Raw genomic sequence first — 14,055 nt, forward strand, 5'->3', positions numbered from 1 at the left:
GCAGGCGAGACTGGGCTGCTGTGCCAACCGGCTTGGGCTGACACCTGGGCTGATGACCTTGGATGGAACGACAGGGCCGAACGGCATGGCTGGAAGGCTAAGTCGCCCCCCTGTCCAGGTGAACCCTCCTAGGTCCGACCGGCACAAGGCCAACCAGCTAATGGCTGTCTGCGGATTGGTTCCCCGCTTTCAGCTGGGCTGGTTGGCTGCTGGGTGGAGGTAGTAGCAGGACAGACCGGGGTTGGCTGAAAAGATAAGCCATGCCTAGTACCCCCTGGGCAAGTAGGCCAGGCGAGACGGCTCGGGTGAAGGGCGAGGCCGGCGGGTGTGGCAGACTGGCCAGACCTGCTGACTGAGGGTGTGACGGGTAGGAAAAAAAAAAAAAAAAAAAAATCTGTTCTTATCAGTTTAATATCTGATACGTCCTCTATCTGGGGACCATATATTAAATTGATTTTTGGAACAGGGAGATGGAATAGGAGCTTGCTCTGTCCACTCCACGCATCAACCTGGTATTGCAGTACCTCCAGGAATGGTGCACTTCCCCACCCGGGGAAAACAATGCTGTTGAAAAATAGACGAGAAAACGAAAGTAGCGCTTCACTACCAAACCCTGTAAAGTGGCGCTATTGTGTTTGCCTGTGAATAAAAGCAAAGTGGTCACTGTGTCTTGCCTTAATTATGTATGTATTTTACTTAATTGCCACTTTGCGGCCACCCGGCCGTGCGTTATTTATTTATTTATTTTTCAACTTTTTTTTCTTTGTTTTTTTCCCCTTCTCCATCCAGACGCTGCACTTTGAAAAGAGACAAACGTGGGAAAAAGACTGTTTTTGCAGCAGCAGAGTTTCATTGGTTTTTGGATCCATTTCACTGGGGAACGAATGGAGGAAGGTTCTCAGCAAGTCACAAGGATGGATGGAGGGAGGGAGGGAGGGAGGGAGGGAAGCAGGGAGGGAGGGAAGCAGGGAGGGAGGGAAGCAGGCAGGCAGGCAGGCAGGCAGGCAGGCAGGCCGAGAAGTGGGCACTGCCCTTGGCTTCTCTGAGCAAGAAGAAAAATACAGAGTACTTTTCCTTCTCTGCCCGCCCCGCCCGTCCCCGAACGGCCACGAACGGCCAAGCCTTATTTATAGGCCTCAGGCTGCAGGGGAGCAGTGTCCCAGGCAAGCGAGGGCGAGGGTCCGGCCACTTCCGGTCAGGGAGCTGTCCAGGGCTTCCTGGCCTGATTCCCAGCATCCCCTGGCTGCCAGGCTTTCCGGCCAGCCGGCTGGAAGCAGTGCGCAGGAAGGGGAGGGGCATGCAAATACTAGAAAGAGGACAACGTGGGTATGCAAAGTGACGCCTAATGAGGCGACAGCCGAGGAGGACTCTGGGAGCCGGGGGAAGGCCTGAGGCCGGGGCCTCCTTTCCACCGGCACATGCTGAGCTCTTGCCGGGAGTCAGTAAAAGAGGCGAAAGGGCGGCCAGCGACGGTGAGAGGGAAGACCCCGGTCCGGGTGACCAAGGTAGATTTCTTCGGGAGGCGTTAATTCTGCCACCATTCTGGTTATCGCTTCTCGGCCTTTTGGCTAAGATCAAGTGTAGTATCTGTTCTTATCAGTTTAATATCTGATACGTCCTCTATCTGGGGACCATATATTAAATTGATTTTTGGAACAGGGAGATGGAATAGGAGCTTGCTCTGTCCACTCCACGCATCAACCTGGTATTGCAGTACCTCCAGGAATGGTGCACTTCCCCACCCGGGGAAAACAATGCTGTTGAAAAATAGACGAGAAAACGAAAGTAGCGCTTCACTACCAAACCCTGTAAAGTGGCGCTATTGTGTTTGCCTGTGAATAAAAGCAAAGTGGTCACTGTGTCTTGCCTTAATTATGTATGTATTTTACTTAATTGCCACTTTGCGGCCACCCGGCCGTGCGTTATTTATTTATTTATTTTTCAACTTTTTTTTCTTTGTTTTTTTCCCCTTCTCCATCCAGACGCTGCACTTTGAAAAGAGACAAACGTGGGAAAAAGACTGTTTTTGCAGCAGCAGAGTTTCATTGGTTTTTGGATCCATTTCACTGGGGAACGAATGGAGGAAGGTTCTCAGCAAGTCACAAGGATGGATGGAGGGAGGGAGGGAAGCAGGGAGGGAGGGAAGCAGGGAGGGAGGGAAGCAGGGAGGGAGGGAAGCAGGCAGGCAGGCAGGCAGGCAGGCAGGCCGAGAAGTGGGCACTGCCCTTGGCTTCTCTGAGCAAGAAGAAAAATACAGAGTACTTTTCCTTCTCTGCCCGCCCCGCCCGTCCCCGAACGGCCACGAACGGCCAAGCCTTATTTATAGGCCTCAGGCTGCAGGGGAGCAGTGTCCCAGGCAAGCGAGGGCGAGGGTCCGGCCACTTCCGGTCAGGGAGCTGTCCAGGGCTTCCTGGCCTGATTCCCAGCATCCCCTGGCTGCCAGGCTTTCCGGCCAGCCGGCTGGAAGCAGTGCGCAGGAAGGGGAGGGGCATGCAAATACTAGAAAGAGGACAACGTGGGTATGCAAAGTGACGCCTAATGAGGCGACAGCCGAGGAGGACTCTGGGAGCCGGGGGAAGGCCTGAGGCCGGGGCCTCCTTTCCACCGGCACATGCTGAGCTCTTGCCGGGAGTCAGTAAAAGAGGCGAAAGGGCGGCCAGCGACGGTGAGAGGGAAGACCCCGGTCCGGGTGACCAAGGTAGATTTCTTCGGGAGGCGTTAATTCTGCCACCATTCTGGTTATCGCTTCTCGGCCCTAGGGGAGGGCGGTCAGTTGGGATGTTTTCATTGGACTTTGTGGGTCAATGATATTCCCAATACGGTGAAACGAGATTCGGAACGGAAAGTGACGGAATCGTGACGAAATATGACAGAAATGTCATAACGTTTTTAGTAGCCTGGCATGCTGGACTGTCGGGCAGGAACCCCAGTGGGGACTGACTGGCAGGCCGGCTGAATGGCGATTTTTTACGTAGGTCAGCAGGCGAGACTGGGCTGCTGTGCCAACCGGCTTGGGCTGACACCTGGGCTGATGACCTTGGATGGAACGACAGGGCCGAACGGCATGGCTGGAAGGCTAAGTCGCCCCCCTGTCCAGGTGAACCCTCCTAGGTCCGACCGGCACAAGGCCAACCAGCTAATGGCTGTCTGCGGATTGGTTCCCCGCTTTCAGCTGGGCTGGTTGGCTGCTGGGTGGAGGTAGTAGCAGGACAGACCGGGGTTGGCTGAAAAGATAAGCCATGCCTAGTACCCCCTGGGCAAGTAGGCCAGGCGAGACGGCTCGGGTGAAGGGCGAGGCCGGCGGGTGTGGCAGACTGGCCAGACCTGCTGACTGAGGGTGTGACGGGTAGGAAAAAAAAAAAAAAAAAAAAATCTGTTCTTATCAGTTTAATATCTGATACGTCCTCTATCTGGGGACCATATATTAAATTGATTTTTGGAACAGGGAGATGGAATAGGAGCTTGCTCTGTCCACTCCACGCATCAACCTGGTATTGCAGTACCTCCAGGAATGGTGCACTTCCCCACCCGGGGAAAACAATGCTGTTGAAAAATAGACGAGAAAACGAAAGTAGCGCTTCACTACCAAACCCTGTAAAGTGGCGCTATTGTGTTTGCCTGTGAATAAAAGCAAAGTGGTCACTGTGTCTTGCCTTAATTATGTATGTATTTTACTTAATTGCCACTTTGCGGCCACCCGGCCGTGCGTTATTTATTTATTTATTTTTCAACTTTTTTTTCTTTGTTTTTTTCCCCTTCTCCATCCAGACGCTGCACTTTGAAAAGAGACAAACGTGGGAAAAAGACTGTTTTTGCAGCAGCAGAGTTTCATTGGTTTTTGGATCCATTTCACTGGGGAACGAATGGAGGAAGGTTCTCAGCAAGTCACAAGGATGGATGGAGGGAGGGAGGGAGGGAGGGAGGGAAGCAGGGAGGGAGGGAAGCAGGGAGGGAGGGAAGCAGGCAGGCAGGCAGGCAGGCAGGCAGGCAGGCCGAGAAGTGGGCACTGCCCTTGGCTTCTCTGAGCAAGAAGAAAAATACAGAGTACTTTTCCTTCTCTGCCCGCCCCGCCCGTCCCCGAACGGCCACGAACGGCCAAGCCTTATTTATAGGCCTCAGGCTGCAGGGGAGCAGTGTCCCAGGCAAGCGAGGGCGAGGGTCCGGCCACTTCCGGTCAGGGAGCTGTCCAGGGCTTCCTGGCCTGATTCCCAGCATCCCCTGGCTGCCAGGCTTTCCGGCCAGCCGGCTGGAAGCAGTGCGCAGGAAGGGGAGGGGCATGCAAATACTAGAAAGAGGACAACGTGGGTATGCAAAGTGACGCCTAATGAGGCGACAGCCGAGGAGGACTCTGGGAGCCGGGGGAAGGCCTGAGGCCGGGGCCTCCTTTCCACCGGCACATGCTGAGCTCTTGCCGGGAGTCAGTAAAAGAGGCGAAAGGGCGGCCAGCGACGGTGAGAGGGAAGACCCCGGTCCGGGTGACCAAGGTAGATTTCTTCGGGAGGCGTTAATTCTGCCACCATTCTGGTTATCGCTTCTCGGCCTTTTGGCTAAGATCAAGTGTAGTATCTGTTCTTATCAGTTTAATATCTGATACGTCCTCTATCTGGGGACCATATATTAAATTGATTTTTGGAACAGGGAGATGGAATAGGAGCTTGCTCTGTCCACTCCACGCATCAACCTGGTATTGCAGTACCTCCAGGAATGGTGCACTTCCCCACCCGGGGAAAACAATGCTGTTGAAAAATAGACGAGAAAACGAAAGTAGCGCTTCACTACCAAACCCTGTAAAGTGGCGCTATTGTGTTTGCCTGTGAATAAAAGCAAAGTGGTCACTGTGTCTTGCCTTAATTATGTATGTATTTTACTTAATTGCCACTTTGCGGCCACCCGGCCGTGCGTTATTTATTTATTTATTTTTCAACTTTTTTTTCTTTGTTTTTTTCCCCTTCTCCATCCAGACGCTGCACTTTGAAAAGAGACAAACGTGGGAAAAAGACTGTTTTTGCAGCAGCAGAGTTTCATTGGTTTTTGGATCCATTTCACTGGGGAACGAATGGAGGAAGGTTCTCAGCAAGTCACAAGGATGGATGGAGGGAGGGAGGGAGGGAGGGAAGCAGGGAGGGAGGGAAGCAGGGAGGGAGGGAAGCAGGGAGGGAGGGAAGCAGGCAGGCAGGCAGGCAGGCAGGCAGGCAGGCCGAGAAGTGGGCACTGCCCTTGGCTTCTCTGAGCAAGAAGAAAAATACAGAGTACTTTTCCTTCTCTGCCCGCCCCGCCCGTCCCCGAACGGCCACGAACGGCCAAGCCTTATTTATAGGCCTCAGGCTGCAGGGGAGCAGTGTCCCAGGCAAGCGAGGGCGAGGGTCCGGCCACTTCCGGTCAGGGAGCTGTCCAGGGCTTCCTGGCCTGATTCCCAGCATCCCCTGGCTGCCAGGCTTTCCGGCCAGCCGGCTGGAAGCAGTGCGCAGGAAGGGGAGGGGCATGCAAATACTAGAAAGAGGACAACGTGGGTATGCAAAGTGACGCCTAATGAGGCGACAGCCGAGGAGGACTCTGGGAGCCGGGGGAAGGCCTGAGGCCGGGGCCTCCTTTCCACCGGCACATGCTGAGCTCTTGCCGGGAGTCAGTAAAAGAGGCGAAAGGGCGGCCAGCGACGGTGAGAGGGAAGACCCCGGTCCGGGTGACCAAGGTAGATTTCTTCGGGAGGCGTTAATTCTGCCACCATTCTGGTTATCGCTTCTCGGCCTTTTGGCTAAGATCAAGTGTAGTCTATCTGGGGACCATATATTAAATTGATTTTTGGAACAGGGAGATGGAATAGGAGCTTGCTCTGTCCACTCCACGCATCAACCTGGTATTGCAGTACCTCCAGGAATGGTGCACTTCCCCACCCGGGGAAAACAATGCTGTTGAAAAATAGACGAGAAAACGAAAGTAGCGCTTCACTACCAAACCCTGTAAAGTGGCGCTATTGTGTTTGCCTGTGAATAAAAGCAAAGTGGTCACTGTGTCTTGCCTTAATTATGTATGTATTTTACTTAATTGCCACTTTGCGGCCACCCGGCCGTGCGTTATTTATTTATTTATTTTTCAACTTTTTTTTCTTTGTTTTTTTCCCCTTCTCCATCCAGACGCTGCACTTTGAAAAGAGACAAACGTGGGAAAAAGACTGTTTTTGCAGCAGCAGAGTTTCATTGGTTTTTGGATCCATTTCACTAGGGAACGAATGGAGGAAGGTTCTCAGCAAGTCACAAGGATGGATGGAGGGAGGGAGGGAGGGAGGGAAGCAGGGAGGGAGGGAAGCAGGGAGGGAGGGAAGCAGGGAGGGAGGGAAGCAGGCAGGCAGGCAGGCAGGCAGGCAGGCAGGCAGGCCGAGAAGTGGGCACTGCCCTTGGCTTCTCTGAGCAAGAAGAAAAATACAGAGTACTTTTCCTTCTCTGCCCGCCCCGCCCGTCCCCGAACGGCCACGAACGGCCAAGCCTTATTTATAGGCCTCAGGCTGCAGGGGAGCAGTGTCCCAGGCAAGCGAGGGCGAGGGTCCGGCCACTTCCGGTCAGGGAGCTGTCCAGGGCTTCCTGGCCTGATTCCCAGCATCCCCTGGCTGCCAGGCTTTCCGGCCAGCCGGCTGGAAGCAGTGCGCAGGAAGGGGAGGGGCATGCAAATACTAGAAAGAGGACAACGTGGGTATGCAAAGTGACGCCTAATGAGGCGACAGCCGAGGAGGACTCTGGGAGCCGGGGGAAGGCCTGAGGCCGGGGCCTCCTTTCCACCGGCACATGCTGAGCTCTTGCCGGGAGTCAGTAAAAGAGGCGAAAGGGCGGCCAGCGACGGTGAGAGGGAAGACCCCGGTCCGGGTGACCAAGGTAGATTTCTTCGGGAGGCGTTAATTCTGCCACCATTCTGGTTATCGCTTCTCGGCCTTTTGGCTAAGATCAAGTGTAGTATGGGATTGGTTAACATGTATATGTGCCTTACAATTTTATAAATAAAGTATATTTTTACAAAAAAAAAAAATCTGTTCTTATCAGTTTAATATCTGATACGTCCTCTATCTGGGGACCATATATTAAATTGATTTTTGGAACAGGGAGATGGAATAGGAGCTTGCTCTGTCCACTCCACGCATCAACCTGGTATTGCAGTACCTCCAGGAATGGTGCACTTCCCCACCCGGGGAAAACAATGCTGTTGAAAAATAGACGAGAAAACGAAAGTAGCGCTTCACTACCAAACCCTGTAAAGTGGCGCTATTGTGTTTGCCTGTGAATAAAAGCAAAGTGGTCACTGTGTCTTGCCTTAATTATGTATGTATTTTACTTAATTGCCACTTTGCGGCCACCCGGCCGTGCGTTATTTATTTATTTATTTTTCAACTTTTTTTTCTTTGTTTTTTTCCCCTTCTCCATCCAGACGCTGCACTTTGAAAAGAGACAAACGTGGGAAAAAGACTGTTTTTGCAGCAGCAGAGTTTCATTGGTTTTTGGATCCATTTCACTGGGGAACGAATGGAGGAAGGTTCTCAGCAAGTCACAAGGATGGATGGAGGGAGGGAGGGAGGGAGGGAGGGAAGCAGGGAGGGAGGGAAGCAGGGAGGGAGGGAAGCAGGCAGGCAGGCAGGCAGGCAGGCAGGCAGGCAGGCCGAGAAGTGGGCACTGCCCTTGGCTTCTCTGAGCAAGAAGAAAAATACAGAGTACTTTTCCTTCTCTGCCCGCCCCGCCCGTCCCCGAACGGCCACGAACGGCCAAGCCTTATTTATAGGCCTCAGGCTGCAGGGGAGCAGTGTCCCAGGCAAGCGAGGGCGAGGGTCCGGCCACTTCCGGTCAGGGAGCTGTCCAGGGCTTCCTGGCCTGATTCCCAGCATCCCCTGGCTGCCAGGCTTTCCGGCCAGCCGGCTGGAAGCAGTGCGCAGGAAGGGGAGGGGCATGCAAATACTAGAAAGAGGACAACGTGGGTATGCAAAGTGACGCCTAATGAGGCGACAGCCGAGGAGGACTCTGGGAGCCGGGGGAAGGCCTGAGGCCGGGGCCTCCTTTCCACCGGCACATGCTGAGCTCTTGCCGGGAGTCAGTAAAAGAGGCGAAAGGGCGGCCAGCGACGGTGAGAGGGAAGACCCCGGTCCGGGTGACCAAGGTAGATTTCTTCGGGAGGCGTTAATTCTGCCACCATTCTGGTTATCGCTTCTCGGCCTTTTGGCTAAGATCAAGTGTAGTATCTGTTCTTATCAGTTTAATATCTGATACGTCCTCTATCTGGGGACCATATATTAAATTGATTTTTGGAACAGGGAGATGGAATAGGAGCTTGCTCTGTCCACTCCACGCATCAACCTGGTATTGCAGTACCTCCAGGAATGGTGCACTTCCCCACCCGGGGAAAACAATGCTGTTGAAAAATAGACGAGAAAACGAAAGTAGCGCTTCACTACCAAACCCTGTAAAGTGGCGCTATTGTGTTTGCCTGTGAATAAAAGCAAAGTGGTCACTGTGTCTTGCCTTAATTATGTATGTATTTTACTTAATTGCCACTTTGCGGCCACCCGGCCGTGCGTTATTTATTTATTTATTTTTCAACTTTTTTTTCTTTGTTTTTTTCCCCTTCTCCATCCAGACGCTGCACTTTGAAAAGAGACAAACGTGGGAAAAAGACTGTTTTTGCAGCAGCAGAGTTTCATTGGTTTTTGGATCCATTTCACTGGGGAACGAATGGAGGAAGGTTCTCAGCAAGTCACAAGGATGGATGGAGGGAGGGAGGGAGGGAGGGAAGCAGGGAGGGAGGGAAGCAGGGAGGGAGGGAAGCAGGGAGGGAGGGAAGCAGGCAGGCAGGCAGGCAGGCAGGCAGGCCGAGAAGTGGGCACTGCCCTTGGCTTCTCTGAGCAAGAAGAAAAATACAGAGTACTTTTCCTTCTCTGCCCGCCCCGCCCGTCCCCGAACGGCCACGAACGGCCAAGCCTTATTTATAGGCCTCAGGCTGCAGGGGAGCAGTGTCCCAGGCAAGCGAGGGCGAGGGTCCGGCCACTTCCGGTCAGGGAGCTGTCCAGGGCTTCCTGGCCTGATTCCCAGCATCCCCTGGCTGCCAGGCTTTCCGGCCAGCCGGCTGGAAGCAGTGCGCAGGAAGGGGAGGGGCATGCAAATACTAGAAAGAGGACAACGTGGGTATGCAAAGTGACGCCTAATGAGGCGACAGCCGAGGAGGACTCTGGGAGCCGGGGGAAGGCCTGAGGCCGGGGCCTCCTTTCCACCGGCACATGCTGAGCTCTTGCCGGGAGTCAGTAAAAGAGGCGAAAGGGCGGCCAGCGACGGTGAGAGGGAAGACCCCGGTCCGGGTGACCAAGGTAGATTTCTTCGGGAGGCGTTAATTCTGCCACCATTCTGGTTATCGCTTCTCGGCCCTAGGGGAGGGCGGTCAGTTGGGATGTTTTCATTGGACTTTGTGGGTCAATGATATTCCCAATACGGTGAAACGAGATTCGTAACGGAAAGTGACGGAATCGTGACGAAATATGACAGAAATGTCATAACGTTTTTAGTAGCCTGGCATGCTGGACTGTCGGGCAGGAACCCCAGTGGGGACTGACTGGCAGGCCGGCTGAATGGCGATTTTTTACGTAGGTCAGCAGGCGAGACTGGGCTGCTGTGCCAACCGGCTTGGGCTGACACCTGGGCTGATGACCTTGGATGGAACGACAGGGCCGAACGGCATGGCTGGAAGGCTAAGTCGCCCCCCTGTCCAGGTGAACCCTCCTAGGTCCGACCGGCACAAGGCCAACCAGCTAATGGCTGTCTGCGGATTGGTTCCCCGCTTTCAGCTGGGCTGGTTGGCTGCTGGGTGGAGGTAGTAGCAGGACAGACCGGGGTTGGCTGAAAAGATAAGCCATGCCTAGTACCCCCTGGGCAAGTAGGCCAGGCGAGACGGCTCGGGTGAAGGGCGAGGCCGGCGGGTGTGGCAGACTGGCCAGACCTGCTGACTGAGGGTGTGACGGGTAGGAAAAAAAAAAAAAAAAAAAAAATCTGTTCTTATCAGTTTAATATCTGATACGTCCTCTATCTGGGGACCATATATTAAATTGATTTTTGGAACAGGGAGATGGAATAGGAGCTTGCTCTGTCCACTCCACGCATCAACCTGGTATTGCAGTACCTCCAGGAATGGTGCACTTCCCCACCCGGGGAAAACAATGCTGTTGAAAAATAGACGAGAAAACGAAAGTAGCGCTTCACTACCAAACCCTGTAAAGTGGCGCTATTGTGTTTGCCTGTGAATAAAAGCAAAGTGGTCACTGTGTCTTGCCTTAATTATGTATGTATTTTACTTAATTGCCACTTTGCGGCCACCCGGCCGTGCGTTATTTATTTATTTATTTTTCAACTTTTTTTTCTTTGTTTTTTTCCCCTTCTCCATCCAGACGCTGCACTTTGAAAAGAGACAAACGTGGGAAAAAGACTGTTTTTGCAGCAGCAGAGTTTCATTGGTTTTTGGATCCATTTCACTGGGGAACGAATGGAGGAAGGTTCTCAGCAAGTCACAAGGATGGATGGAGGGAGGGAGGGAGGGAGGGAGGGAAGCAGGGAGGGAGGGAAGCAGGGAGGGAGGGAAGCAGGCAGGCAGGCAGGCAGGCAGGCAGGCAGGCCGAGAAGTGGGCACTGCCCTTGGCTTCTCTGAGCAAGAAGAAAAATACAGAGTACTTTTCCTTCTCTGCCCGCCCCGAACGGCCACGAACGGCCAAGCCTTATTTATAGGCCTCAGGCTGCAGGGGAGCAGTGTCCCAGGCAAGCGAGGGCGAGGGTCCGGCCACTTCCGGTCAGGGAGCTGTCCAGGGCTTCCTGGCCTGATTCCCAGCATCCCCTGGCTGCCAGGCTTTCCGGCCAGCCGGCTGGAAGCAGTGCGCAGGAAGGGGAGGGGCATGCAAATACTAGAAAGAGGACAACGTGGGTATGCAAAGTGACGCCTAATGAGGCGACAGCCGAGGAGGACTCTGGGAGCCGGGGGAAGGCCTGAGGCCGGGGCCTCCTTTCCACCGGCACATGCTGAGCTCTTGCCGGGAGTCAGTAAAAGAGGCGAAAGGGCGGCCAGCGACGGTGAGAGGGAAGACCCCGGTCCGGGTGACCAAGGTAGATTTCTTCGGGAGGCGTTAATTCTGCCACCATTCTGGTTATCGCTTCTCGGCCTTTTGGCTAAGATCAAGTGTAGTATCTGTTCTTATCAGTTTAATATCTGATACGTCCTCTATCTGGGGACCATATATTAAATTGATTTTTGGAACAGGGAGATGGAATAGGAGCTTGCTCTGTCCACTCCACGCATCAACCTGGTATTGCAGTACCTCCAGGAATGGTGCACTTCCCCACCCGGGGAAAACAATGCTGTTGAAAAATAGACGAGAAAACGAAAGTAGCGCTTCACTACCAAACCCTGTAAAGTGGCGCTATTGTGTTTGCCTGTGAATAAAAGCAAAGTGGTCACTGTGTCTTGCCTTAATTATGTATGTATTTTACTTAATTGCCACTTTGCGGCCACCCGGCCGTGCGTTATTTATTTATTTATTTTTCAACTTTTTTTTCTTTGTTTTTTTCCCCTTCTCCATCCAGACGCTGCACTTTGAAAAGAGACAAACGTGGGAAAAAGACTGTTTTTGCAGCAGCAGAGTTTCATTGGTTTTTGGATCCATTTCACTGGGGAACGAATGGAGGAAGGTTCTCAGCAAGTCACAAGGATGGATGGAGGGAGGGAGGGAGGGAGGGAAGCAGGGAGGGAGGGAAGCAGGGAGGGAGGGAAGCAGGGAGGGAGGGAAGCAGGCAGGCAGGCAGGCAGGCAGGCAGGCAGGCCGAGAAGTGGGCACTGCCCTTGGCTTCTCTGAGCAAGAAGAAAAATACAGAGTACTTTTCCTTCTCTGCCCGCCCCGCCCGTCCCCGAACGGCCACGAACGGCCAAGCCTTATTTATAGGCCTCAGGCTGCAGGGGAGCAGTGTCCCAGGCAAGCGAGGGCGAGGGTCCGGCCACTTCCGGTCAGGGAGCTGTCCAGGGCTTCCTGGCCTGATTCCCAGCATCCCCTGGCTGCCAGGCTTTCCGGCCAGCCGGCTGGAAGCAGTGCGCAGGAAGGGGAGGGGCATGCAAATACTAGAAAGAGGACAACGTGGGTATGCAAAGTGACGCCTAATGAGGCGACAGCCGAGGAGGACTCTGGGAGCCGGGGGAAGGCCTGAGGCCGGGGCCTCCTTTCCACCGGCACATGCTGAGCTCTTGCCGGGAGTCAGTAAAAGAGGCGAAAGGGCGGCCAGCGACGGTGAGAGGGAAGACCCCGGTCCGGGTGACCAAGGTAGATTTCTTCGGGAGGCGTTAATTCTGCCACCATTCTGGTTATCGCTTCTCGGCCTTTTGGCTAAGATCAAGTGTAGTATCTGTTCTTATCAGTTTAATATCTGATACGTCCTCTATCTGGGGACCATATATTAAATTGATTTTTGGAACAGGGAGATGGAATAGGAGCTTGCTCTGTCCACTCCACGCATCAACCTGGTATTGCAGTACCTCCAGGAATGGTGCACTTCCCCACCCGGGGAAAACAATGCTGTTGAAAAATAGACGAGAAAACGAAAGTAGCGCTTCACTACCAAACCCTGTAAAGTGGCGCTATTGTGTTTGCCTGTGAATAAAAGCAAAGTGGTCACTGTGTCTTGCCTTAATTATGTATGTATTTTACTTAATTGCCACTTTGCGGCCACCCGGCCGTGCGTTATTTATTTATTTATTTTTCAACTTTTTTTTCTTTGTTTTTTTCCCCTTCTCCATCCAGACGCTGCACTTTGAAAAGAGACAAACGTGGGAAAAAGACTGTTTTTGCAGCAGCAGAGTTTCATTGGTTTTTGGATCCATTTCACTGGGGAACGAATGGAGGAAGGTTCTCAGCAAGTCACAAGGATGGATGGAGGGAGGGAGGGAGGGAGGGAGGGAAGCAGGGAGGGAGGGAAGCAGGGAGGGAGGGAAGCAGGGAGGGAGGGAAGCAGGCAGGCAGGCAGGCAGGCAGGCAGGCAGGCCGAGAAGTGGGCACTGCCCTTGGCTTCTCTGAGCAAGAAGAAAAATACAGAGTACTTTTCCTTCTCTGCCCGCCCCGCCCGTCCCCGAACGGCCACGAACGGCCAAGCCTTATTTATAGGCCTCAGGCTGCAGGGGAGCAGTGTCCCAGGCAAGCGAGGGCGAGGGTCCGGCCACTTCCGGTCAGGGAGCTGTCCAGGGCTTCCTGGCCTGATTCCCAGCATCCCCTGGCTGCCAGGCTTTCCGGCCAGCCGGCTGGAAGCAGTGCGCAGGAAGGGGAGGGGCATGCAAATACTAGAAAGAGGACAACGTGGGTATGCAAAGTGACGCCTAATGAGGCGACAGCCGAGGAGGACTCTGGGAGCCGGGGGAAGGCCTGAGGCCGGGGCCTCCTTTCCACCGGCACATGCTGAGCTCTTGCCGGGAGTCAGTAAAAGAGGCGAAAGGGCGGCCAGCGACGGTGAGAGGGAAGACCCCGGTCCGGGTGACCAAGGTAGATTTCTTCGGGAGGCGTTAATTCTGCCACCATTCTGGTTATCGCTTCTCGGCCTTTTGGCTAAGATCAAGTGTAGTATGGGATTGGTTAACATGTATATGTGCCTTACAATTTTATAAATAAAGTATATTTTTACAAAAAAAAAAAATCTGTTCTTATCAGTTTAATATCTGATACGTCCTCTATCTGGGGACCATATATTAAATTGATTTTTGGAACAGGGAGATGGAATAGGAGCTTGCTCTGTCCACTCCACGCATCAACCTGGTATTGCAGTACCTCCAGGAATGGTGCACTTCCCCACCCGGGGAAAACAATGCTGTTGAAAAATAGACGAGAAAACGAAAGTAGCGCTTCACTACCAAACCCTGTAAAGTGGCGCTATTGTGTTTGCCTGTGAATAAAAGCAAAGTGGTCACTGTGTCTTGCCTTAATTATGTATGTATTTTACTTAATTGCCACTTTGCGGCCACCCGGCCGTGCGTTATTTATTTATTTATTTTTCAACTTTTTTTTCTTTGTTTTTTTCC

At 53.2% G+C, this 14,055-nt stretch overlaps 5 non-coding genes and 6 pseudogenes across 5 annotated transcripts; all 11 read left to right on the forward strand.

Annotated features, from left to right (window-relative positions):
• The first annotated feature begins 341 nt into the window (after positions 1-341).
• On the forward strand, positions 342-546 carry LOC147707601 (U2 spliceosomal RNA; annotated as a pseudogene).
• A 1,002-nt stretch (positions 547-1,548) lies between these two features.
• Positions 1,549-1,739, forward strand: LOC147707602 (U2 spliceosomal RNA). Its single transcript, XR_015297046.1, has one exon. It is a non-coding gene; the product is annotated as a U2 spliceosomal RNA (small nuclear RNA).
• A 1,581-nt stretch (positions 1,740-3,320) lies between these two features.
• Positions 3,321-3,525, forward strand: LOC147707603 (U2 spliceosomal RNA; annotated as a pseudogene).
• A 1,002-nt stretch (positions 3,526-4,527) lies between these two features.
• Positions 4,528-4,718, forward strand: LOC147707604 (U2 spliceosomal RNA). The gene has a single exon (XR_015297047.1). It is a non-coding gene; the product is annotated as a U2 spliceosomal RNA (small nuclear RNA).
• Positions 4,719-5,732: 1,014 nt separating this feature from the next.
• LOC147707605 (U2 spliceosomal RNA) lies at positions 5,733-5,888 on the forward strand (annotated as a pseudogene).
• Positions 5,889-6,906: 1,018 nt separating this feature from the next.
• On the forward strand, positions 6,907-7,167 carry LOC147707606 (U2 spliceosomal RNA; annotated as a pseudogene).
• Positions 7,168-8,173: 1,006 nt separating this feature from the next.
• On the forward strand, positions 8,174-8,364 carry LOC147707607 (U2 spliceosomal RNA). Its single transcript, XR_015297049.1, has one exon. It is a non-coding gene; the product is annotated as a U2 spliceosomal RNA (small nuclear RNA).
• A 1,589-nt stretch (positions 8,365-9,953) lies between these two features.
• Positions 9,954-10,159, forward strand: LOC147707608 (U2 spliceosomal RNA; annotated as a pseudogene).
• A 992-nt stretch (positions 10,160-11,151) lies between these two features.
• Positions 11,152-11,342, forward strand: LOC147707609 (U2 spliceosomal RNA). The gene has a single exon (XR_015297050.1). It is a non-coding gene; the product is annotated as a U2 spliceosomal RNA (small nuclear RNA).
• A 1,014-nt stretch (positions 11,343-12,356) lies between these two features.
• On the forward strand, positions 12,357-12,547 carry LOC147707610 (U2 spliceosomal RNA). Its single transcript, XR_015297051.1, has one exon. It is a non-coding gene; the product is annotated as a U2 spliceosomal RNA (small nuclear RNA).
• A 1,018-nt stretch (positions 12,548-13,565) lies between these two features.
• Positions 13,566-13,826, forward strand: LOC147707611 (U2 spliceosomal RNA; annotated as a pseudogene).
• Positions 13,827-14,055: the final 229 nt, after the last annotated feature.

Source organism: Lissotriton vulgaris, chromosome 6 (assembly GCF_964263255.1).
Source record: "Lissotriton vulgaris chromosome 6, aLisVul1.2, whole genome shotgun sequence".
NCBI classification, from domain to species: Eukaryota; Metazoa; Chordata; class Amphibia; order Caudata; family Salamandridae; genus Lissotriton; species Lissotriton vulgaris.